The sequence below is a fragment of the Pristis pectinata genome, chromosome 4, assembly GCF_009764475.1.
Source record: "Pristis pectinata isolate sPriPec2 chromosome 4, sPriPec2.1.pri, whole genome shotgun sequence".
NCBI classification, from domain to species: domain Eukaryota; kingdom Metazoa; phylum Chordata; class Chondrichthyes; order Rhinopristiformes; family Pristidae; genus Pristis; species Pristis pectinata.
In genome coordinates this window covers 64148528-64175584 of record NC_067408.1, presented here as the reverse complement: position 1 = coordinate 64175584, position 27057 = coordinate 64148528, and positions in this window count along the sequence as shown.

Below are 27057 nucleotides of genomic sequence, written 5' to 3'. Positions count from 1 at the left end.
TATCCAGGCCTTTCAGTATCTGGTAGGTTTCTGAGATCCCCCCTCATCCTTCTGAACTCCATCGAGTCTTTGCCTTTATTAATCAAGGAAATGAGTTCAAGAGCTGGAAAGTTATACAGCTTTATAAAACTCTAGTTAGGCTGTATCTGGAGTATTGCATTCAATTCTGGTTGCCCCCTTACAGGAAGGATGTGGAGGTTTTGGAGAGGGTGCAGAAGAGGTTTACCGGGATGCTGCTTGGATTAGAGGCGATGTACTATAAGGAGAGGTTGGACAAACTTGGGTTTTATTCTCTGGAACAAACTTGGGTTTTATTCTCTGGAGTGGCGAAGGCTGAGGGGAGATCTGATGGAGGTTTATAAGATTATGAGAGGCATAGATAGAGAAGACAGCCAATATCCTTTTCCCAGGGTCGAAATGTCTAATCAGAGGGCATGCATTTAAGATGAGAGGGGGTAAGTTCAAAGGAGATGTGTGGGGTAAGTTTTTTACACAGAGAGTGGTGGGTGCCCGGAATGCATTGCCAGGGGTGGTGGTGGAGGCAGATACAATAGAGGCATTTAAGAGGCTCTTAGACCGGCACATGAATGTGCAGGAAATGCAGGGATGTGGATATTGTGTAGGCAGAAAGGATTAGTTTAGATGGGCATTTGATTACTAAATTAATGAGTTCGACACAACGTTGTGGGCCGAGGGTCCTGTTCCTGTACTGTACTGTTCTATGTTCTGTGTACATCAAATGCTCCTCATATATTAGGCTCTTTATTCCTGGGATCACCCACTTCTCTCTCACCACCATTGCTAGCCATACCTTCAGCAAACTGGGCCCCGAGGTTCCATCTCCTCTCCTTAAAATTTTCCGCCTCTCCATATCTGAGAAGCTTGTTAAAACCCACCCAGGCTTTTGGTCATTTTCCTCCTAGTCATATAGCTGGGGCTCGATAATGAAAGTTGGGGTGGATCCTTCCTGCTAACATGACTCGGTGCTTACTCTGGTAAATGTTCCGAGAGTGGGCTTCTTTATCCAATAACCTCCCGAGAACAACATTCCTTCTCAGGGCTAGTTCTACCATGCTGCTCCTCAGGTTAGAGACGGGTCGCTTCCTCTTCCTGTTGCCGCTGAGTGTGCAGCCTATTTTTAGCTCCCATCTCCCCTGTAGATCAGCATTCTGATGGGGGGAAAGGAGAGGGGCGGAATAAGGGCACTTGAACTTGAATGTTTGGGCTCACACTGTTTGGTTTAAGCTGCAGAGCCCTGGATGAGTTAGCGTGTGGGGGCCATCTGCTGTGGAGGAGTTAATTATCGGATTAGGAATGTACTTCTGAACAGGGTTGAATTAGCATTCCCTTATGCCTGCAGCTGCTGTGTTGTTATTAAGGGTTTTGTGTCGGGGCAGGGGACAGCGAGCAGCCAAATTAATTATTTCCTTCTGCTGCTCCAAATCTAAACTGCTACTTCACAGCGTAACGTGGACTTTGATTAGGAACTGGGAGTTCAAAGAGGGGTTAATAAGCTTCATTCCATGCAGGGCTGTGATATCATGTCCTTGAGGGCAGCTGTTTACTTCAGTTCTTACAGAAAACCAGCCAAGCTTTCTCTCTTAATGTAGTGCTTCTTGCACGTGTTGTGTTAGCTATGGATGAGACGGCCCAAAGACGTGCTGGTGGGTTAATGTGAGTTGCCCCTACTATAGGTGGGTGGTGGAAGTATCAGGGTGAGTTAATGGGCCTTGGTGAGAGAATAAATGGGGAACAGATGGGATTGCTCTGAGAGCTGGCATAGACTCGATGGGCCGAATGTCATGTCATGAGAAGCTATGAGCAACAAGTGTTTGAACCAATGGAAGACATGCAGTGCATGAGACTCCACTTCCCACATTCAGGTTCACTGACTGTTTTCAGTGAGATGATCTGGGGGTGAGTTTCTATTGGGCATGAAAGTGAGAACAGTGGAGGAGCACGGAGATCATGTTGCACAAGTGGGCATCATTGCAAACATCTGGGCAGGTGCAGTGATTTATTGCAAAGGTCGGTGCAATGTTAGGTTTTATCTCACGAAGATCAAGGGGTGATCATAACATTATGGTGGCAGAGAGTTCTGCTTGGACCTTATTCAGAATATTGGATCCCCACTGGGAAAGGATACACTAACCTTGGAGAGCGGTTGGTGCAGATTTGCCAGACGAGGAAGTAGGTTAAGGTTTTGAGAGCGAGTTACACAGTGTGGCATTGCGTTCCCTTGAGTTTGGGAAGCTTGGTGTTGTTCTACTTGAGATTTCTGATTAGGTCAACGGGAGGAAACTATTTCCTTTGATGGGGATATCAGGAAATATTTTCCCACACAATCTGCAGTTGGAATCTGGAAATCTTTCCCTTAAAAATACATTGATACCGAGGGTCAATTGAAAACAGAAATTAGCAATTTTTTTCTAAATCAGGTAATTGAACCAATAGATGCAGCCAGGGTCTAACCGAGTGATCGAATGGGCTTGCTGGGCTGAATGGCCTCTTGCTGTTCCTGCATTCTACGTACCTCTGATAGGAGGCTCTGTCCTGTGTGGGGAAATTCCTGGTGCAAGGACTTGAGAAAGAAGCTTTCACGCCCATGACAAGTTCCCAAAAAAGGAACAGGGTGGTCTTGAAAAGCAATGTAATTTTATTTCAGACAATTCCTGCACTGTTGCTGCATCAGCGATTGGGAGTGTTGTGGTTTGGTGTGTTTCCATAGTGATTCTGACATCATTGACTGCCAGTGACAGAGCAGGGATTCTCCTGTTTTTTCTGGTTTCCCTCTTGACAGGAGATTGTCCTCTTGGTAAATAGGGGTGGAACAGTTTCATTCTCACCCCTCCCTGCTCCGAATACCCACAGCTCATGTCACCCTGCACGAGAGCTCACCGTTACCATTCCAGGAGCGGGACAGTTGTTATAGCGTTTTCCACGTTTACATGGAAGTTTGAGGGATGGGTCACTCAGTGTAAGTGGTCAGTCCTTTGAGTTCTGTAGCTGGACTTCTTGATCCCGGGAATCCCATGCTTACATAGAACATAGAACAGTACAGCACGGGAACAGGCCCTTCAGCCCACAATGTCTGTGCTGAACATAATGCCAAATTAAACTAAATCTCTTCTGCCTGTACATGGTCCATATCCCTCTATTCTCTCCCTGTTCATATCTGTCTAAATACCTCTTAAACATTGCTAACATATCTGCTTCTACCACTTATCCTGGCAGCTCGTCCAGGCACCCACCACCCTCTGTGTAAACAAAACTTGCCCCAGATATCTCCTTTGAACTTTCCCTCTCTCACCTTAAGTGCATGTCCTCTAGTACTTTATACTTCTACTCTGGGAAAAAGATTCTGACTGTCTACTCTATGGGGCGGCACGGTAGTGCAGCGGTTAGTGTAACGCTATTACAGTTCCAGCAACCCGGGTTCAATTCCAGCTGCTGTCTGTATGGAGTTTGTACGTTCTCCCTGTGTCTGCGTGGGTTTCCCTGGGTACTCTGGTTTCCTCCCACACTCCAAAGACGTACAGGTTAGGAGCTGTGGGCATGCTATGTTGGCACCGGAAGCGTGGCGACACTTGTGGGCTGCCCCCAGCATTCTCAGTAATGCAGAAAAATGCATTTCACTGTGTGTTTCAATGTACATGTGACTAATAAATAAACATCTTATCTGTGCTTCTCATAATGTGATAAACTTCCATCAGGTCACCCCTCAGTCTCTGACGCTCCAGAGAAAACAGCCCAAGTTTGTCCAACCTCTCCTTATAACTCATACCCTCTAATCCAGGCAGCATCCCTGTAAACATCTTCTGCACCCTCTCCAAAGCCTCCACATCCTTCCTGTAATGGGGCGACCAGAACTGCATACAATGCTCCAAGTGCAGCCTGACCTAATGCCCTGACCGATGAAGGCAAGCATGCCATATGCCTTCCTCACCACCCTATCTACTTGCGTGGCTTGCTCAGATAAACACTGGCAGTTCTGTACAGATGTGCATGCATTTCCCCTGACATCATCTGGCCCAATAACTCTAAGATTGATTAACGTTAGCTTGGGGTTTCAGAGGGTGTAGAGTCCAGACAAGATGGATGGAGTCCAGAATCAGATTTCCCCAGGGCAGGACTCACGGGGTAGATGGCCTACCCTCTGTTCCTATGGGCTCATTGCTTCTCCACTCTATGACATGAGCCGATGATGTTATAATGCTCAGAGTGGGCTTGAAATTTACCCGTCAATGGCATTTTCAGGTTCAAACACAGGATGGACATCCAATTATTGAATCCAATTAGTGTCTCTCAATGCTCCAAAATTGACTTGGAGTATTCAAGGATTAAAAACACCTCTGCAGGAGGCTGCTGTAAGGATCCCATGGAAGCAAAGTGTAAGGAGCAATGGGCTGTTCTAACGTGTCCCAACCTTCTGAAAATCGGCACGTTCGACCTCTTATGCTTAAAACACCATCAGGTTTAAAATAACTGAATCACTTCTTAGAGTTTTTCAGTTGTTAATGTTTATTTTTCAGCTGTTTTCACTTGTTTCTGATTCTCTGAGATACTTGGAAGTGGTGATAGGGCTGTTGGCAGGCTGTCAATAGGTCGTCAGGGCGGGGCCTCAGTTCCCACGACCTAAGGCCTGGTCACCTGCTGGATCTTGATGAATGACTGTACAATGATGCCAGCCATGCATTGGAAGCTAACATGTAAAACTTTAGTGCAGCCACGGGGCAAGTGTGAGGTGGGGATTACAGCAGTCCGGCCCAAATCCACATGTTTTTTACATCTTCCTTGTATCGTCATCGTGTCTTTAATAGTGAAGAAGGTCTCCTTAGGCTACAGGATAATACTGATCGGCTGCTAAGTTGGGCAGAGCAATAGCAGATGGAATTTCATCCTGATTAGTGTGAGGTGATGCATAGTGGAGGGTCTACTGAGGGTAGGAGAGATACTATAAATGGACTCTGGGAAGTATTGTGGAACAAAGGGACCTTGTTATAGGAAGATCCCTGATGGTGGCAGCACAGGTTGCGGGGGTGGTGGAGAAGGCATTTGAGATGCTCGCCTTCATTAGCCTGGGCATAGACTATAAGAACAGGGAGGTCTTGGTACAGCTTTATAAAACATTCGTTAAGCCACAGCTGGACTATTGCATGCAGTTCTAATCACCACACTACAGAAAGGATCTAACTGTTCTGGAGAGGTTGCAGAGGAGATTCACCAGGATGTTGCCTGGGATGGAGTGTTTCAGTTATCAGGAGAGACTGGTGACGCTGGGTTTGTTTTCCCTGGAGCGGAAGAGGCTGAGGACAGACAGAATTATTAGCGACATAGATCGGAAACTTTTCCCCATAACTGAGATGTCTGAAGCCAGAGGGCATAGTTTTAAGGTGAGGAGTTAAGAGGGTCAGAGGGGATCTGAGGAAAAATGTTTTCACTCAGAGAGTGGTTGGACTCTGGAATGCACTGCCCCAGGGAATGGTGGAGACAAGGACCCTCACAATGTATCTGGATGTGAATTACCAAGGCACAGAGCAAGTGCTGGTAAATGGGATTAGTATAGAGAGGTCCTCGATGGTCAGCATGGACACGTGGGCCGAAGGGTCTGTTTCTGTGCCGTATGACTCTCTGATTCTCTGACTCTTATAAGACAGCAACAAGTGGTGATGTCTGATTAAATGACAGTCAACAATGATCCAATCAGGCAATGAAGAGTCTGCTGGTCTGTGTTTGGCTGTGGAACAATGCAGGTCACAAAGATGGAGGAGCAGAGGTAGGGTGGGACCATGTGATAATACTGCAGGGTTTGAGAGACCTCGTACCCCCTGGGTATGTGGTTCAGGGTCCCAGCTCCACAGCACGGGAGGAGTGGGGGTGTACGCTGATGGGGTGGGGTGTCCTCTGTGTTCATCAGTGTCGGCCTGGCAGGCAGTGGGATGGAAAGGTGGGCTACAGGACAGGGTACGCCCAGTCCAACCATCACTGACTCAGCCAGGCTTCCTGAGAGGGCAAATTATTTCAAGCCAATGGGCTAACAGCAGAATACAAAGGGTGAATCATACATCTGTGTTGGACCTTCTTGCAAGACATTGAGTAAGGAATTATTTTTATTTCACTTTGATTTCTTCTTTCATTTCACATAACAAGATCTCCACGGGAACCGTACTTTCCCAGCCACTCCATCCTTGCTTAGCTGATGTGACTTGCCCAATACAACCACTGTGTTGTGGTGATTTCAGAAGCTCTGAGTCATATAGTTTTCCATGAGGCCTCTCCAGTTCTATTTACATCCCACTTGCCCCCAGCACACAACTTGTCCCTCTTCAGTTGCTGCTTTGTGTGGAGTCTGTCTGAGTCAGCAGGCCTGGTGGCGAGCTGTGTGTCCTTGCACAACATGCTGACTCAAAGAGCGAGTGGAACTGATAAAGGAGTCAGCCATCGTGATGTTGGTCAGTGTAGTGGGTGGAGGGGAATTCAGGTGTGGGGGAGACAGAGGGGGTTGAGGGCGGTAGCTGAAGGTGGGGGGTCAAGGAGGTGGGCAAATTCTCGTCTGTCTGTGCCCACCTGTGGCACAGTGTCTATTTTTGTGTGTGTTTATATGGGTGAGTGTGTGTGTTTATATGGGTGAGTGTGTGTGTCTCTGTGCGAATGATTGTGTATGTGTACTTGAGTGTGTGTGTTTGCATTTGTGTATGTGTTGGTATGGGTAGGCAGTTGTTTATGTACATATAAGTTTATGTGTGAACAGGTGTTTGTGTGCCTGTTCACATGTTTGATGTGTGTGTCTGTGTTAATATCCACACAACAGATTCTAGACTCCCTTGCCACTGGACCAAGACCTCACTCTGTCAAGCTCTGTGACAGCTGGTGTACAATAGCTGTCCCGCATTAATAGAAGTCACACACAGGCAGCTTCCAATCCTTAATATGAATTTTGGGACCTCAGATGTCAGGACCTTCATGAACAATTCCAACAGCGACAGACCTAAATATCATTCTGCTATCATAGCACGAGAACTTGGATGCTGGCTGTTTCCTTATTTACCATTATAAATTCTATCTCTGACTCAAAGGAATCTACATTGCACTTGCTAATCTTTTCGTGGTTATGAACCAATAAAGTCTCTTCCAGCCCATTTTTACATTTCTTACCAGTTTACTCTTATTTTCTGTGTGGTCTTTCTTTATCAAAGTCTTGGTCTTCCTTTGCTGATTTCTAAAATGCTCCCAACCTTCAAGCCTGCTGCCATTTCTGGCAACCTTATAAGCCTCTTCTTTGGATTTAACATTATCTTTCATTTCTCTTGCCAGGCATGGTTGAATCACTTTTCCTGTTGAGTTTTTGTGCCTTAAAGGATTCTTTTTTGGCAACTACTGCATGATTTAATTAACTTCTAACAATTGCCTTGTCTACTCATACATTTCCCAAGCAACTACAGCCAACCCTTCTGTCACTCCTTCAGAGTCTCCTTAGATTTAAGACCCTAGTTTCGAACTCATCCCCAAAAGCAATATTATAATCAATACTTCTCGCTGTCTTGGTAAAGTGGCCAGCATAATCAAAGACCCCCCCCCCCAACCCTGGACATTCTCTCTTCTCCCCCCTCCGATTGACCAGAAGATATAAAAGCCTGAAAGCACGTACCACCAGGCTCAAGGACAGCTTTTATCCTGCTGTTATAAGACTATTGAATAGTTCCCCATTACCATAAGGTGAACTCTTGACCTCATAACCTACCTCGTAATGACCTTGCACCTTATTGACTACCTGTACTGCACTTTCTCTGTAGCTGTGACATCTTATTCTGCATTCTGTATTGTTTTTACCTTGTGCTACCTCAATGAATGGTGTAATGAATTGATCTATATGAACAATATGCAAGACAAGTTTTTCACTGTACCTTGGTACATGTGACAATAATGAACCAATTCCAATTCCAAATCCTTCCTCATTTCACAGTACAAGATTCAAGTTAGTCCTTTCCCTAGATAGTCCCTCAACATATTTATCTCCCATACATTCCACAAATTCTTTCTCCACCTTATTACAGAAAATTTGTTTCATCCTGTCTCTCTGTAGGTCAAAGTCTCCCATGATTACTGCATTACCTCTGTCACACACGTTCCTGATTTCTTACCTTATACCACACCCAATGTTACCATGATTAGTTGGTGGCTTATAAATAACTCCGACCAATATTTTCTGCCCTTTGCTATTTCTTAGTGCGACTCATATTGATTCTGATTCCATATATTGATCTGTCGCCCAAGATCATTTCTCACCACTCCTCCGACCTCCTCCCTTATTAATGAATTTACACCTAAATGAATTTACAACCAAAGTATCTGGTTCCTAGTTCTGGTCACCCTCCAGCCCTAATCCTGTAATGAAACTGACATCATATCCATTTACGGTTATTTGTGCCCTTAATTCATTTACCATTTTAGTATTTGGATACCGTGCCTGTAATTCTGTCATTTTTCTGTACTTTAATCCACTTTGCCTGATATTATTTTTGCCGTCTTTATTTCATTTGTTACTTTTCTAATTTCCTCTTCCTGCCTTGTCTCTCTGCTTCCTGAATTCCCTTCCCTCGTCAAGCCAGTTTAAACCCTCCCAAATAGCAACAGCAAAATTGACATTGGTGCTGGCTCTTCTCAGGTCTTTGGCCTTTAACCTTATGGAGGTGGTAGAGAATCCTCCCCAAATTTGTTCCCGGTTCATCCTGGATGCAATCCTGGTGCGGATTGTGCTCAGTGCAAGTGATGTTATTGCACCAACTCTCTCCCCATGGTGCTGCACCTCACCTCGAACAAGCTTCCTGCTGGAGTGGAGATAATCAGCAGGATCCATGCCAGAAACAAGGTCACCCCAGAACCCCGGTCATCAAGTTGGCAGCACGCAGATCATCCTTGATTCTTTGCTTGTCTGGAGGCTAAGCTCCGACTCAATGCTGACTCCTTCACTGAAGTGGACGAGAGGGTGGACCTGACACCTAACACCTGCAAGATAAAGGCCCTCTATCTAACTGTGCTCTATCGATCACAATGTTATACTGAGTGCTACATGAATGCAAAAGCTGAGGCAGCTGGTGAAGGAGCGTGGGGTTGCAGGGATGGGTACATCCCACTCTCTTACTTATTACAACACAGGAGAACATTCAACCAGTCAGATCCAAGCCAGCTCTCACCAGTCCCACTCGCGCCCCCCCCCCCCTATTCCCCTTTACCCCTGCAACTTGTTCTCACTCACAAGTCTATCAACTCCCCTTTGATTCTTTCTGCCAATAGCCTGCACTAGAGTGGCCAATTAACCAACCCATATTCTTTGGGATGTGGGAGGAAACTGGAGCACCTGGAGGAAACCCACGCAGTCACAGGGAGAATGTGCAAACTCCACACAGACAGCACCCGAGGTCTGGATTGAATGAGAGTTTACGAGGTATCAGCACTACCAGATGCACTACTGTTCAGTGATGTGAGTGAAGAAACAACTCTGTGTAATTGTCATACTCAGTTCTACTAGAAGATTATCTGCTAAGGACTATGCAGCGGGAGTTAAACCAACAGCCGTCCTGACTGTGAAGCTAAAGAGTCAGCCCTGAACTGAGCATTTGGATAAGTACGTGGATAGGAGGGTTTAAGAGGTATATGGGCCAAACACAGGTAAGTGAGACTAGCTTGCTGGGCTCCATGGTCGGCATGGACAAGTTGGGCCGAAGGACCTGTTTCCATGCTGTATTATTCTTTCACTCTGTGCCTGAGAGCTGTGGATTACCTGCGCATTGGTAACTATCGAAAAGCAAAAACCTGCAGATACTGGAGATCTGAAATAAAAACAGACAACAGCTGGAAGCACTCAGCAGGTCAGGAAGTGTCCACAGAGAGAGAAACAGGGTTAACATTTCTGGTCAATGACCCTTCTTCAGATCATTGATCAGCTCCACAGACCTTGCATGCATTCATGTAAGGATTTCTGCTTGTTCTCATTCTTGGAATAAGTTAACCCTAACGTGAATAGAGAGTTAGGGTGAAGCCACAAAAGGCTGCAGATGCTGGAATCTGGAGCTAAAGAACAACCTGCTGGAGGAACTCAGCAGGTCAGGTGGCATCTGTGGAGGGAAATGGACAGTCGACGTCTCGGGTCGGGATCCTTTGTCCGGACTGAAAGACAGAGGGGAGACAGGCAGTAATGTGAGCGGGAGGGACGGAGCAAGAGCTGGCAGGCGATAGGTGGATCCAGGTGAGGAGGGATGATAGGCAGATGGAGGAGGGAAGGGCAGAAATAGCAACAAGAGGCTGGGAGGTGAGAGGTGGAGGTGACAGAGGGCTGCAGATGAAGGAATCTGGTTGGGAAGAAGGTGGAGCTTGGAATCAAGGCAGGGAGGTGGAGCAGGCAGGTGGGAACAGTGAGGGGAGGGGACCCAGTGGGAGGAGTGTGTGGGAGATGGGTAGATGGAGTGGCTGGAGGGGGCTTGGGAGTTGTGGTGGGTGTAGGAAGAACTGGGTAGGTCAGTTAGAGAAAAGGGACAGAGGGGGAGCAGTTTGTAGACCACCCAGGTGGAGTATGAGGTGCTGTTCCTCCATTTTGCATTCAGCCTCACCCTGTCAGCGGAGGAGGCTGAGGACAGACAGGTCGGTGCGGGAATGGGGAAGGGAATTAAAATGGCAAGCAACTGGGAGATCCATTCGGCCATAGTCTGAGCTTGGTCTCACCGGATAGAGGAGGCCACATTGAGAGAACTGAACGCAATAGACCAGGTTGGAGGAGGTGCACATGAATCTCTGCCTCACCTGGAAAGGCTGTTTAGGTCCCTGGATGGTGGTGAGGGAGGAGGTGTAGGTGCAGGTGTTGCACCTCTAACAGTTAGGGGAAAGTGCCTGGGGAGGGGAAGGGATGGATAGGGAGGGATGAGCAGACCAGGGAGTCACAGAGAGAGTGGTCCCTGCAGAAAACAAGAAAGGGTGGGGAGGGGAAGATGTGGTGCAGGAGGGATCGTGAGTGTCAGGGTGAACACACATGGAGAGGGTGGCACAGTTGCATAGCGGTTAGCGTAACGCGATTACAGCGCCAGCGATCAGGGTTCAATTCCCGCCGCTGTCCGTAAGGAGTTTGTACGCCGTGTCTGCATTAGTTTCCTCCGGGTGCTCTTGTTTCCTCCCATGTTCCAAAGACTTATGGGTTAACATGGTAGGTTAGTAGGTTAACATGGGTATAATTGGGCAGCGCAGGCTCAGTGGGCAGGAAAAGCCTGTAACTGTGCTGTATAAATAAAGAAAGAAGGGTAAATGCACCCCACAAAAAACTATGTTAAGCCAGGCAGAGCAGGAAGATCCTAAACTCTGATCCTGAAACAACGATGGGGTCATCAGCAGGAGATAAGGGGCTGAATCAGGCATTCCTGGTTCCTGACCTAGGTTGCTGTGTAGTTGCTCAGAACCTTGAGGGACTATTGACGTTAAATAAAACCACAGAGCTTTCCCCCACAGTGGAATACCTTGCCGGCATTCTCAGTCTGGACTCATACGTGAGGAAAAGACTTTGTTTCTCCTGGATTCACCAGGAATGAACAAATGAACCTCTGGGGCACTTCCTTGAGGAACTTGGGAGAAAGTGAACAAGGGACTCTAGCACAAAAGGGATGGCCTGTGTCATGCTTATTGCCGGCCGGGAGTTTCTGAGGTATTCCCAGGGCCCTGATGCACGCAGACCCATTGTAAGTCAGGAGTTGGGAGGCAGATGCTGACACAACACTGGAATCCAGTGGAGCCTAATCAAGTTGGAGTTTCCTCTTCTTATGTAAAGGAATCCCCTTCTGCAATCCAACAGCAGCAAGACCCGGCATAGGATTGGAATTCTCCTTTCGTTTGAGGCTTCAAAAACCTGGAGATTAGGTGAAAAAGAACTAAATATTTTGTGCTTAACTTTATTTTAATGTTTTTTGATAATTTCTTGGCAATCAACATGTTGTTAAATAATTTTATTTTGATCATACTTCTAACTTCTTAAAAAAGATGAATATTTTTTGAATTACTTGCAACAATCTTAATAATTGTTATATATTAATAAATAATGTACCTGCCAGAGGAAGTAGTTGAAGCCGGTACATTAACAACTTTTAAAAGACATTTGGATAAGTACATGGATAGGAAAGGTTTAGAGGGAGACACAAGAGATTCTGTAGATGCTGGAATCTGGAGCAACACACGCAAAATGCTGGAGGAACTCAGCAGGTCAGGCAACATCTATGGGGGGAAATGGACAGTCAACGTTTCGGATGGAGACCCTTCATCAGGACTGGTATGTCCAGGTGAAAGGTTTTGACCTGAGATGTTGATTGTTCATTCCCCTCTATAGATGTTGCCTGACCTGCTGAGTTTCTCAGGGTTTAGAGGGATATGGGCCAAACGTGGGTAAATGGGATTAATTTAGGTGGGCACCTTGGTCAGCATGGACGAGTTGGGCTGAAGGGCCTATTTCCTTGCTGTATTAATCTATGACTCTAATCTGTATGTCTGAGGGAATTAAAGCCTGTTATAGAGGCCAAAGATGCTTTGCTAGTAGGTCAGGTCCCCCTTCTCCCCTCTTGTCAAAGGTTGTTCAGATATTCTGGGCTCAGGGCCTCTCTGAGGCTTGCTGACTGAGGACTTGCTACAGCTCATCTCCCAGCTCCTGGGGTGGGGAGTCAGCTCGTTCAGCCCCACCAAGTCCGGTGCTGGGGAGATCAAGCTGGACTCAGCTCCAGATATTCCCTACACTGGGTCAGACTGTGCTTGATCCAATCTGCTACCTCCATGTTAATCCCTCAGCTGCCACACCTCTCAGACCCATTACTGCCACAGGCCTTCTATAAGTGGTAACTAGGCCTCAGGTGGTGGAACCAGAGTCATATGACATGAAAGGAGGCCCTTCAGCCCACTGAGTCAATGCCAGCTCTTAGAGCAATCCCATCCTCCCACATATATTTCCCTGTGGCATGTTTTCACCACATTCTCATCAACTCCCCCCAGATCCTATCCCTCACCTACACACTGGGGCCAATTTACAGTGGCTAATCAACCCACCAACCCGCACGTCCTTGGGATGTGGGAGGAAACCGGAGCACCTGGGGAAAATCCCACACGGTCACAGGAAGAATGTGGAAACTCAACACAGACAGTGCCGGAGGTCAGGATCGAACCTGGGTCTCTGGCGCTGTGAGGCAGTGGCTCTACCAGCTGAACTACTGTGTCACCCTGGTGAGAGTACGTTAACCACAGCAGTGTTGTATCCTGCAGGTAGACTGGCACACAACAGTGTTCGCCTAAAGGTTGGAGCTCCCCACCAAGCACAGTTGTCCAACAGAGCCATCCAGGGAAGAGAGGGCCTCAGGTGAGGGAAGTTAATCTCCTCTAGATCATCCTGAATCCCTGGGAATAACAATCGAATCCCCTGGGCATTGCCCCAAGCAGATGGGTGAAAAGTGATTGCGGTGCTAAAACCGAGGTTTAGTTTTCATTGTATTCTTTCGTTTCTCAGATCAAGAAATAAAGAGGCAATGTGGAAAATTGTCTGCCTGAGGTGGAAGATTAAATGGTGAAATATGAGCAGTACTGGTGACCCCAGATCGAGCCAAAGAGTCCTTCCACACTACCCGACCCCCAGGGCTAGCTCAACTCTGACCCCGCAGACCGTCTGACTGACCGAGAACTAGTTCCCTGGGCAACAAGTTGCTGTGCTGGTCTCTGCGAAACAGGCAAAACTAAACAGCAAGTACATTCTCAGGCTTTTCCTGAATGGGAACTTAGACGAGATTTGGATCATCTGAGGAGCCCGTGCGAGGATAGAATTGGGTGAGCTGTCGGAAATTGCAAGTTTGATGAGAAGCCAGGCTCCTTAACTCCATGACAACAGAAATAAAGGCGTGTTGTAACTTAGCCTCAGCAGGCTGTGTAGATGTAATATTCAGAAAACAAAACATCAGTGACTTTATTTTTCCATCACCTCAAAACTTCTCTTGTGTTTAGTAAGAAAAACACAGTATCTAGGGAGCAAGGGTTCTCCCAGGTATTAACGTGACAACGTGATGTAGGTTGCATGTCACCATTATAATCTTGTTTATTCTCCACAGCATCACTCCCCCCCTTCCTGGACCTTCCCTTTCTGGATATTTGTGTTGCTGGGCAGAGTCATAGAACATTACAGCACTTTACAGGCCCTTGGGCCTATGACGTTGGGCCAACATTTTTATCCTGCTCTGATATCTATCTCACCCTTCCCTCACACATGGCTCTCCATTTCTCTATCATTTATGCGGCTATCTAAGAGTCTCTTAAATGTCCCTAATGTATCTGTCCCACAACAACTGCCGGCAGTGCGTTCCACTCATAGAGTCATACAGCACAGAAACGGGCCCTTCGGCCCAACTGGTCAATGCTGACCAATATTCCCATCTAAACTCGTCCCATTTTGCCAGTGTTTGGCCAATATCCCTCGAAACCTTTTCTATCCATGTACCTGTCCAAGTACCTTTTAAATGTTATTAATGTATGTTATTAATGTACCTGCCTCAATCACTTCCTCTGGCAGCTCATTCCATATACTGACCACTCTCTGGTGGAAAAAAGTTGCCCCTCAGGTTCCTAATAAATCTCTCCCTCTTACCTTAAACCTATGTCCTTGATTCCCCAAAACTGGGAAAAAAGACTATGTGCATTCACTCTGTCTATGCCCCCCATCATATGTTATACACCTCTATAAGATCAGCCCACATTCTCCTATGCCCCAGTGAAATAAGTCCCAACCTGCTCAACCTCTCTCCATAGCTCAGTCCCTTGAGTCCTGGCAACATCCTCATTAATCTCCTCTGCACGCTTTCAAGGGGGGAGTCTTTTAATGGGAATGGGAGAATAAAGTGGGATTAGTGTAGGATTAGTGTAGATGAGTACATGATGGTCAGTGTGGACAAGGTGTGGGTTAGAGGCCCTGTTTCCGTGCTGTGTGAATCTAAGACAAGTGAAAAGGCAAGTGGAATCTGGAGACATCTCTTGTAAAAGTAAACAGCTATGGACAGAAAATATAAACACAGAGAGTAATTGATTTTGATGGGTTTGGTGTTGTCCTAATGGACAAGTGGAGGAACTCAGCAGGTCAGGCAGCACTCATGGAGGGAAATGGACAGTTGACATTTCGGATCAAGACCCTTCATCTGGATTGGGGATTCCAGAATGCAATTCCAGCTCCAGATTCCAGCATCTGCAGTCTCTTGTGTCTCCTAATGGAGAAGTGGCCAGGGCTGCAAGAGATGAAGAGGTATCTCCCGTTTTCCAGTATGACCCCACACCTCCTTCACATCTGGATGGGTCTCTCCTGTATCTTTCCAGTTTCTGGCACGAAAATATGCCGTGAATGTGCAAGGCAGACTGATTCATTGTCTACCTAATGGTCGCCCCATTACAGGAAGGATGTAGAGGCTTTGGAGAGCGTGCAGAAGAGGTTTACCAGGATGCTTCGATCGGGAGCGAGAGGCAAGCGAGCGGAATCAGCCGAGGAATTCCAAACAGATAAGTTTTTTTTCCTAATGGTTCGGGGATAGCGGGGAGTTACTGTGCAGGCGTGTGACGTCAGTCAGTAGCGCGCGAACAGTTTAAAAAGAAGACCGTCATATCCAGCGGGCAGCGGGCAGCGGGCAGCGTTTGGAGTGGGCAGCGAAGTGAGAGGGAGCAGAGTGATTGGGCTTTGGCTCAACAGGCTTAGGTGGTAAAGGGGTGAGGTGGGGGAGTAGCTGGTAGGTGAAGGTAAGGTTTACCTGTTACCTGTTATTGTTATAAATTTTAAATAGGATAAAACTAGGTAGGGAAAGAATTAGTTCAGATGGAGGACATGGTGGTGTGCTGCAGCTACTTGATGTGGGAGCTAGTGGACCCTGCTGGGGTGCACGGTGACCACTTCTGCAGTAAGTGCTGGAGGCTGGAGGAACTTCAGCTCAGAATTGATGAGCTGGAGTCGCAGCTTCAAACACTGTGAAGCATCAGGGAGGGAGAGTATGTAGATACTGTGCATCAGGAGACAGTCACCCCCCCTTAGAGCAGGTACTTCTAGGGTCCAGGAAGTAGATAGAAGGGTGACTGTCAGGGGAGAGAAAAAGAAAAAGAAAAGGCAGATAGCGCAGAGGACCCCGGAGGCTACTCCCCTCAATAACAGGTTTTCCGCTTTGGAAGCTGTTGAGGGGGATGACCTGCAGGGATCAAGCAGCAGTAGCCAGGTCTCTGGCACTGGGACCGGTCCTGCTGCTCAGAAGGGAAGGGAGGAGAAGAGGAAGGCAGTAGTGATAGGGGACTCGATAGTCATGGAAACAGATAGGAGGTTCTGTGGCAGTGAGCATGAATCCCAGATGGTATGTTGCCTCCCAGGTGCCAGGGTCTGGGATGTCTCTGATTGGGTCCACAGTATTCTTGAGCGGAAGGGAGAACAGCCAGAAGTCGTGGTACATGTTGGTACCAACGACATAGGTAGGAAGAGGGATGAGTTCCTGAAAAGTGAGTTTAGGGAGCTAGGCAGAAGGCTGAAGAGCAGGACCTCAAGGGTAGCAATCTCAGGATTGCTGCCAGTGCCACGTGATAGTGAAGGTAGGAATAGGAGGAGATGGCAGATGAATGCGTGGCTGAGGAGTTGGTGCATGAGGGAAGGTTTTAGATTTTTGTATCATTGGGATCTCTTCTGGGGAAGGTGGGACCTGTACAGAGAGGACAGGTTACACCCGAACCCGAGGGGGGCCAATAACCTTGCAGGCAGGTTTGCTAGGGTGGTTTGGGAGGGTTTAAGCTATTTTGCGAGGGGGATGGGAACCAGGGGGGGTAGGTCTGAGGAAGAAGTGGATGTGGAAAAGCCAGATCTAACATGTAGAGAGGCTTTGAGGAAGGAGAAGCAGAGTACAGGCTATAAAAGTAGAAAGGTGGATGGACTTAAGTGCATTTACTTAAATGCAAGAAGCATCAGGAATAAGGGTGATGAACTGAGAGCTTGGATAAGTACATGGGACTATGATATTGTGGCTCTTGCAGAGACTTGGTTGTCACCAGGGCAGGAATGGATATTGAATATTCCTGGATTTCAGTGTTTTAAAAGGGATAGTGAGGGAGGGGGAGAAGAGGAGGAGGGGTGGCGTTACTGGTCAGGGATACTATTACAGCTGCAGAAAGGGTGGATAATGTAGAAGGATCCTCTCTAGAGTCAGTATGGGTAGAAGATAGGAACAAGAAAGGAGCAGTTACTCTACTGGGAGTATTCTATAGGCCTCCTGGTAGCAGCAGGGATACTGAGGAGCAGATTGGGAGGCAGATTTTGGAAAGGTGCAAGAGTAACAGGGTTGTTATCATGGGAGACTTCAACTTCCCAAATATTGATTGGCACCTGCTTAGTGCCAAAGGTTTAGACGGGGCAGAGTTTGTTAAATGTGTCCAGGATGGATTCCTGTCACAGTATGTTGACAGGTCGACGAGAGGGAACGCCATATTAGATCTAGTATTAGGTAATGAGCCGGGTCAGGTGACAGATCTCTCAGAGGGTGAGCATTTGGGGGACAGTGACCACCGCTCCCTAACCTTTAGCATTGTCATGGACAAGGATAGGAGCAAAGAGGATGGGAAGATATTTAATTGGGGAAGGGCAAATTATGAGGCTATAAGGCTAGAACTTGAGAGTGTAAATTGGGATGACATTTTTGAAGGGAAATGTACTATGGAGATGTGGTCGTTGTTCAGGGATCTCTTGCAGGATGTTAGGGATAAATTTGTCCCGGTGAGGCAGAGAACGAATGGCAGGGTGAAGGGACCATGGGTGACAAGAAAGGTGGAACAACTAGTTAGGAAGAAGAAGGCAGCATACGTAAGGTGTAAGCAGCAAGGATCAGACAGGGCTCATGAGGAATATAGAGTAGTAAGGAAGGAACTTAAGAAGGAGCTGAGGAGAGCAAGAAGGGGACATGAAAAGGCTTTGGCGAGTAGGGTTAAGGAGAATCCCAAGGCTTTTTTCATGTACGTGAAGGGCAGAAGGATGGCTAGAGTAAAGGTAGGTCCGATTAGAGACAAAGGTGGGAAGATGTGCCTGGAAGCTGTGGAAGTGGGTGAGGTTCTCAACGAATACTTCTCTTCAGTATTCACCAAAGAGAGGGGCTTTCATGACGCTGAGGACAGTGTTGGTAAGATTAATGTTCTAGAGTATGTAGATATCAAGAGAGAGGATGTGTTGGAACTGTTAGAAAATATTAGGACCGATAAGTCCCCAGGGCCTGACGGAATATTCCCCAGACTGCTCTGCGAGGCGAGGGAGGAGTTTGCTGAGCTGTTGGCTAGGATCTTTGAGTCCTCGTTGGCCACGGGAATGGTACCGGAGGATTGGAGGATGGAGAATGTTGTCCCCTTATTCAAAAAAGGTAGTAGGGATAGTCCAGGGAATTACAGACCAGTGAGCCTTACGTCTGTGGTGGGCAAGCTGTTGGAAAGGATTCTAAGAGATAGGATCTATGAGCATTTAGAGAATCATGGACTGATTAGGGACAGCCAGCATGGCTTTGTGAAGGGAAGATCATGTCTCACAAGCCTGATAGGGTTCTTTGAGGAGGTGACCAGGAAGATTGATGAGGGTAGTGTAGTAGATGTGGTCTACATGTATTTTAGTAAGGTGTTTGACAAGGTTCCACATGGTAGACTTCTACAGAAGGTCAGAGGGCATGGGATCCAGGGATGCTTGGCTGTGTGGATTCAAAATTGGCTTGCCTGTAGAAAGCAGAGGGTTGTGGTGGAGGGAGTGCATTCAGATTAGAGGTCTGTGACTAGTGGTGTCCCACAAGGATAGGTTCTGGGACCTCTTCTTTTCGTGATATTTATTAATGACTTGGATGAGGGGGTAGAAGGGTGGGTTAGTAAGTTTGCAGACGACACAAAGATCAGTGGTGTTGTGGATAGTGTGGAGGACTGTCAAAGATTGCAGAGGGATATTGATAGGATGCAGAGCTGGGCTGAGAAGTGGCAGATGAAGTTCAATCTGGAGAAGTGTGAGGTGGTACACTTTGGAAGGACAAACTCCAAGGTGGAGTACAAGGTTAATGGCAGGATTCTGGGCAGTGTGGAGGAGCAGAGGGATCTGGGGGGTTCATATCCACAGATCCCTGAATGTTGCCTCACAGGTGGATAGGGTAGTTAAGAAAGCTTATGGGATGTTAACATTCAGGGAGTGGTGGGTGCCTGGAATGGGCTGCCAGGGGTGGTGGTGGAAGCAGATATGATAGTCGTGTTTAAGAGGCTCTTGGATAGGCACCTGAATGTACATATAATGGAGGGATATGGATATTGTGTAGGGAAAAGGAATTAGTTTAGTTAGGTGTTGAATTACTGGTTTAATTAGTTTGGCACAGCATCGTGGGCTGAAGGGCCTGTTACTGTGCTGTACCGTTCTGTGTTCTATGTTCAATGTTCTATGTTCTATGTCCTATTGCAGAGATACAAGCTAAAGGTAGGAAGAGATCTGGTGGGGGATGAGCAGGAGGCACAGTGGGGCACACAGCTTAGAAAAAGGGTGGAGTGAGTTTGAGGGAAGGGGAACATCTCATAATTTTCAGATATCGGAACTTTGCGGCTGCGGTCACTGTCGTAACCCTGGGACTTGCCCGAGCCAACAGGGGAGCAAGAAATTGATTTCACCAAAGCAGAAGAAGTCTGAGTGGGTGGAAGAGGAACGGTCCGGGGCAGCCGAGTCCACAGGTCTCCGAGTGTGGTCACAACCCAATCAGGAGCCGGTGGCTCAGACAACATGGTAAACACTGGCACGTGGGGCTGAATGGCCTTTCTCTGCTGTAGATGTGCAGAATATTGTGGCCTTACCCTGGCCTCCTCCTATTTCTCATCCACCTGCTGCCCCTAGGTAGCGTTGTTCATAGACACACCATCCCCCCACTAGGACTCAGAGTGACGAGTTGGACCTTCCCTGCTGCTCCCTCACTGCCCCTGCCTTGTTACCCTAACCATCCCGCACTTTGCAAGCAGAAATGTTGGGAAACATTGGGAAAACAGCAGCTATTTTTCAAGGAAAATGCCATGGAAATTTGGAAATATAACAAGGAATGCTGGAAACAGCTAGAAAGTCAGGCAGCATCTGTGGAGAGGGAGGCAGAGTTGACATATCAGGCTGGTGGTCGATAGGCTCTGGACTTTGTTGGAATCTCTATCCATGGCTACTGGTGCAATCCGTCTCCCTGGCAACTGTTCCTAAGGTGAATGAAACCAGTGGTGATATGGGTGACGTATATGGTCCTGAGCTCTCCATGGCTAAGGCTCCAGACATCACCTCCACGACACCACCTGCCAGCCTAGCCATCCCTCTGGACACTCTGGATGCATTTCTCTCTGGGTCAAATGTCCATCCTCTGTATCTGAGGCCCTGCTGCTGCTGTCTGTGACTTACACCAAGCTCCATCCTCCCATCATCTCAGTGCTCACTATTACCTACTCAGATAAGTAACCCTTCTAATTTAAATGTCATGTTCTTGCTTTTTAAACCCCTCCCAATATATCTGTGCTTCTTTGCTCCTTCCAACTGAATTGGTATTGGTATTTGTTTATTATTGTAACTTGTACTGAGGTACAGTGAAAAACTTGTCTTGCATACCGTTCACACAGATCAATTCATTACACAGTGCAGATACACTGAGTTAGTACAGAGTTCATTGAGATAGTACAGGTAAAAAAAACAATAACAGAGTACAGAGTAAAGTGTCACAGCTACAGGGAAGTGCATTGCAGGTAGACAATAAGGTGCAAAGTCTTAACAAGGTAGATTGTGAGGTCAAGAGTCCAACTCAACGTATAAGGGAACTGTTCAGTAGTCTTATCACAGTGGGATAGAAGCTGTCCTTGAGCCTGGTGGTACGTGCCCTCAGGCTCCTGTATCTTCTGCCTGATGGGAGAGGAGAGAAGAGAGAATGTCCTGGGTGGGTGGGGTCTTTGATTATGCTGGCTGCTACACCAAGGCAGTGAGAGGTATAGACAGAGATCTATACATCAGAATGCTTCTGATTAGGCAAGCGTTCAGCACTACAACCTTTCTGTGTTACTTTCTCCCAGTACCTCCAAGACCAACCTTTTGGCCAAACACACACAAAATGCTGGAGGAACTCAGCAGGTCAGGCAGCATCTATTGAGGGAAATAAACAGTGTCAGGCTGAGATCCTTCATCAAGACTCAACTTTTGGCCAACTGTCCTTAATACTTTCAAGTCGTAAGAGTGTCACATTTTCTCCTGCCAGGGTCTTATTTCTCTCACAACATCAAAAGTGCGACATAAATGCAGGTGGTTGTTGCAACAGCAGCAACTGATGTCATGAAGGTAACAGTTCCCAGCCCTTTGTGTCCTACAGTGCATAGTGCAGGGAGATCAGAACCTGAGAAGAAACAAAAGTACGGTTCAACTCAGATGCATCAAAACCCCGTTCTGGCAGTCAAGGTGATGGATCAAAAAGTCAGATTCGTGAAGCAATGTCTTTGGGGCAAATCAGCAAAGCTGAAAGCAGCTATCTCAGGGTGTTCACCCCTGCTTGCTGTACCAGCTTCCAGGGAAACATTGGAGTGAGGTACTATACTGGATTCAAACGATCCCTGGGCACTGTTTAGTAGGATGGCTGAGGATTCCTGCCGGTTTCCCGGCCAAACTTCAACCCTGAAGCAATGTGACAGGCATGGAAAATCTGCATTGATTATGGTGCCAGTCATGGGGGCGTGTGTCTGTATTGGGGGGGGGGGGGGGTGGAGGCAACTGCACTGGCCCTCTCCCCCACTTCCAGTAATAACCCAGATTGCCCGTACCACACCACGTTATGTAGTTAGTGTGAAGTTGGGCCCCACCAACAGCTGGCATGTTTAAATTCCTGCACAGGCTCTGAATTCCTATTCCTGGGATCTTGCTGTGCAGACATTGGCTGCTCTGCTTCCCACATTGAAAACTAATTGCCTGCATAAGACATGCTTTGTCTGTCCTGAGATGGTAAACACGGCTTCAGGAAAGTACCTCCCAGATCTCCCATTCTTGTGCACAGACTGGGAACCCCGTTTTACCTCCCATCCTCTTCCCTCCCCCCTCCCCCCTCCCGCCACCCACAACAACCCCCTATTCCCCTGACCAGGGTCCTGACTGCAGTGGCATGTCTAGTCCTGGCCAGAACCTACAGATGCTCAGACACCACAGCTGCAGCAACGGTTGTCAATAACACCACCCTGAGGCTACAGGTAAAGCTCGGCTTCAGCTGATGCCTGGGAGATGCTGGGGCAGGGGAAGGGCTTCTGTGGTTTCAGTGACGTGGTCTCCAGTTCCCAGTTCAGTCTGCCCAACCCTTCATTATATGTTCAGACTGAGACAGTGGAGCTGTAGGTTGTGGCTTGGTGGATGGCATTCCCACCTCAGCACAGCTTCCATCAACACTATTAAGAAAGGCAAAAGCACTGCCACTTCCATAATTCTGCAATGCTCCAAAGACTTACTTTGTTCCTCGTTTTTATTATTAACTGGTTTTGAATGAGGCATCCCAAAACAAGATATCTTTATTAGTCACATGTACATTGAAACACAGTGCAAAGCATCTTTTGCGCAGTGTTCTGGGGGCAGCCCGTGTGAGATTGTGAGGAGCAGTTGTTTTGTTCTAATTGTGTTCTTTCTTGTATAATTTTGTATAATTTATGTTTAATTTATTGTGAACGTTGTGTATCTGATTCTATGTGCCTGTGATGCTGCTGCAAGTAAGTTTTTCACTGCACCTGTGCACACATGTACTTGTGCATATGGCAATAAACTTGACTTTGACATCCGCCCAGTTGTATGAATAATGGCATATTATTTATTATTGAGAAGAAGAGATGGTGGCTTGGGACTCTCCCAATTAGAAGTACTGATCTCCTAATCAATTATCAAGAAATATAAGGGATTTTTTTAATAGCTCGCGATAGGTTAGTGTCTCTGTCTTTTGAATTTGCTGCGATTAGTTGGGAGGATTTGATTTTAAGAGACAGAAATTTAAACCGTTTGAGGGTCAGTTCTTTCTGTGGAGTGTTGTCATTGCTATAGTGAAAGTAGATTGAGGATAGGCTGGTGACTCCTTCAAAACAAGGGATTGCCATTTACCGATCAGGCATTACAGATAGTCCAATGATATAGCAGGGCTGAGGGAGCAACTAGTCAGGACAATACCAGTACAGGTTGAGCAACTGGAAAGGTATCACCTGTTCAGAGGGGGTCTCACACCTTTACACTCGGACTTCTTGTAGCCTGGTTTGGAGTGACAGGAGTGAAGGAGAACACAGGATTGTCAACGGGCTTCTGTTCATTGGAGTGCAGGCTCACAGTAAACCAGGAAAGAAAGATTTGCATTTCCATGTTAAAGCGTTGGATGTAGGTTGGAGAAGGTTTATTAGGCTGAGACCTGGAATGGGCGATTGTTTTGGGAGGAAAGGTTGGACAGGCTGGGCTCGGAGTTTAGAAGAGCGAGAGGGAGCATGATTGAAGCGAGAAAGATCCTGAGGTCGACAGCGTGGGCATGTTGTCAAAGAGGTGAGTCCCCCTACTGTGAGGAGCAGTTGGCACCCCCGGGCACTGGCACCGGGCAGCATTGCTGGCTTTCCACCAGTGCGGGCAGCCACTGACCACACTCACCTGCCCCTTCTCCTCATCGGGGAAGGTTCCCTCCCCGCCAACGTGCAGAGATTCTCCACGTTGCTGGGAAGCACCCAGGACACATCCTGGGAGATGGACTGTTTGGACTTGTCCAGTTTCCTGCTGGGAGGGATCCTGGGATACCATCTAGTCCCGAGGCTGCTTACCCCCACGCACTGTCCAGCTGGGCACAGATACAACATGCAGCTCACTGGCACCAGAGCTGTAGTGGAAGCACTGCTGGCCTGCTGAAAATGCAACTCCGGCACCTGCATTAGTGCGGGGACGCCTGGCAGCATGCACCAGCCGATGCAGTTACTGCATCATGGGGGGTGCAGGCTAGTCTGCTGAAAATGCGACTCTGGCACCTGCATGAGCGCGGGGACACTTGCAGCATGCACCAACGATGCAGTTACTGTGTTGCGGGGGGGGGGGGGGGCGCGGGCGCAGGCCGCAATACTGCAATGGCAAGTGGCAAGACCAGAGCACATGTTGGATCCAAAGCAAAACAGCAGCTGCTGGAAATGTTCATTAGGCCATGCAGCAGCTGTGGAGCTGTGGGATGGAGGGATACAAGCAATGCCATGGCTCAGGACAGGCACAGGAACAATTTGCAAGGAGGCTAAGGAACTCCTGATTTCAGAATTCCAGTGTCTGTGGTTCTTTTTGCTCTTCTTGTGACACTACGTTCAGAGGGCGGTTTGATCTTGAGCCAGAGTTGGGTTACATTGTAATGTGGAGTTTGTTTCCTTTTCCACTAATTCATCGGCTGTCCTGCCCCAACTCGCCAGCTGTCTTTAACCACCGAGTCATCCCCATCCACAAGGCATCCCTTTGTTCTCGCCCTTCACACACACTTCCTGCGAGAGAAAACTTTGCTCGGATTCCAGAGCGGGCCACATCGGAATCCCCACCATCAAGTATCATGTGGCTTTCAAGAACTGGGATTTCATGAGAATGTAACCCTCGATACTGGGAACTATTTGGCAGCAAAGGCAACCTGTTTTTTTGCCAGTGATCGAATCCAGTTGCGGATGCAGAGCCCCATTCAAATGGCGAAGACACAGTTCCACGTAGTAACCCTTCCCACACGAAACATTTCAGCAGTAAAATAGAACCAGTCCAGTGCAGGGTTTTGACCTGAAATATCAACAATTCCTTTCGCTCCACTGATGCTGCTTGACCCACTGAGTTCCTCCAGCAGATTGTTTGTTGCAGTAAAATAGAACTGTTCCTTTGACAGCCTCATTGAAGTAAAATTCTACAGCTGGTGGAAGTTTTGAGATGAAAGCAGAAAATACTCAGCAGATCAGGCAGCATCAGCAGAGAGAGAAGCTGAGTGAATGTTTCAGGTCAATAACTTTGCATCTGAACCCATTGACAGGGCCAAATTTCCACAATAGGTCCTCATAAACAGTTTGAAAAAAGTCTAACACTTTCAGCACAATACTGGATCACACCGTTAACAAAATACTATCTACCTTTTGACAATGTTATCTATTCCTGATAAGAAAATGTGTTGGGCTATAAATTCCTTTGCCTTTTGCAAAGTGTTTGTTTGTGACGCAAGCGACTTTTATTTTTCTGCCTGAGTCACGCAAATGTGGCAAAAACTGCATGCAAAATTGTTCTCAGTACTGCTATGCAAATTCCACGCTCTGGCACACGGATGTTTAGAGCAGGAAGCATGCATGGCTGGCAGCTCCCCTCACTTCATACTCTGCTGCAACATACCCTGCTGCAATGCATTGCATACATTGGATTAGGAAGTATCTGGAGTCCCTCACAGGGGAGCAACATACCAAACAGTGAACTCAGTGACCTTCCATTCAGGCGCAGTGTAGTGTAAGGAAGTTTTGAATCTGGGCTGGATTGAAAGCTCCAAAGCAACTTCTGGTGTGTCCTGACCCCTGTCCACTTCTCACTCTGGCAGTGGTCCCATAACCTGTTTGGGCAGGACGGACTGGGACAGCAATTGGTGCAGACACAGATCTGGACACACAGCCGTTCCTGGGCAACATGGTTTGCAGAGGGCACCGTGTACTTCCTAGTGTCCAGATCAATCTCTGTGTGATTACCTAGTCCCCAGTTTTCCACACATCGCAGTGACAGCGCATCCCTGCTGCTGCCCATTCAAGTACATGGCACCCTCTCCTTTACCTGGTCAGGCAATCAGACGGAGTGGGCACATGGATTTGGGAATTTGCAGGGATTGCTAACTTTCCAGGGAATCAAGGACTTTACTCTCTTTTGGAAGGACCTGGGGAATCACGACAAAGCCAGCATCCTTCTTGAGGATGGTCCCTTAACCATCCTTGACAAGGTGGTGGTGAGCTGCCTTCTTGAACGGCTGCAGTCCTCCTGGCGAAGCTACTCCCACGGTGCTGTTGGGGAGGGAGTTCCAGGATTTAGACCCAGTGACGATGTATTTCCAGATAAGGATGATGTGTGAATTTGAGGGGAACCTGCAGTGCTTTTTGATCTTCAATATGCCTGTCCTTACCTGGGCTGGCCTAATCCTGAGTCCACACCCTCAACAACGACGCTAACTCTCCAGTGGGCCCATGGGGCAGGCAATAAATACTGGATTTGCATGGTGCCCAAGTCTCGAAAGATGAACAAATTAAAAGGAGAACAGGAGGAAATGGTTGACAGAGGATTACCATTTCCACACTGGCTGTCTCAGTGCTGCCACTGGCAGGTCAGGTACAGAAGTGACTCTGGCAGGTCGGTAATGACGGTCTCCCTGCTGTGTCACCATGATCCATCCAGAGAACAGAGTTGACTGCTTTTGTGGCATTTTGTGTTGTGTTGGTGGGGGTCACAATTGGGTTGGTCTCCGGGGTCACTACTGTGGGGTGAAATATAAACAGAAAATGCTGGAACCGTTCAGCAGGTCAGGCAGCATCTGTGGAAAAAGAAACAGTGAACATTTCAGGTCTGGGGACCCTACATCAGAAAGAGAGAAAGCAAGTTAGTCTGAGGTAGCAGAGAAGGTGGGCAGAACAAAGGAAATATCTCTGATAGGGTGAGACCAAATGGCTAATGTGGTGGTTAGGTAGCAGATGGATAGGTAGTCTTTGCACTGTACTGCTGCTGCAAAACAAATTTCATGTCATATAAGTCAGTGATAATAAATCTGATTCTGAGATTATGCTTCTTTGCTCATGTAATGTGTTGCTTATAACAAGGCTATGGATCAGGAACTGCAGTAAAATAGAAAAACTGAGGTAAATGATGCTGACCGCAAATGGCCAGATCTGATACAGTCAGAAAGAAAGAGCGAGGTACCTAAAGTCTGAGGATTCGATATTGATTTGCACGAACTATTTGTGGGGTGATCGGGATTGGTTGGGGCTGTTGAAGATGGGGGGAGGGGA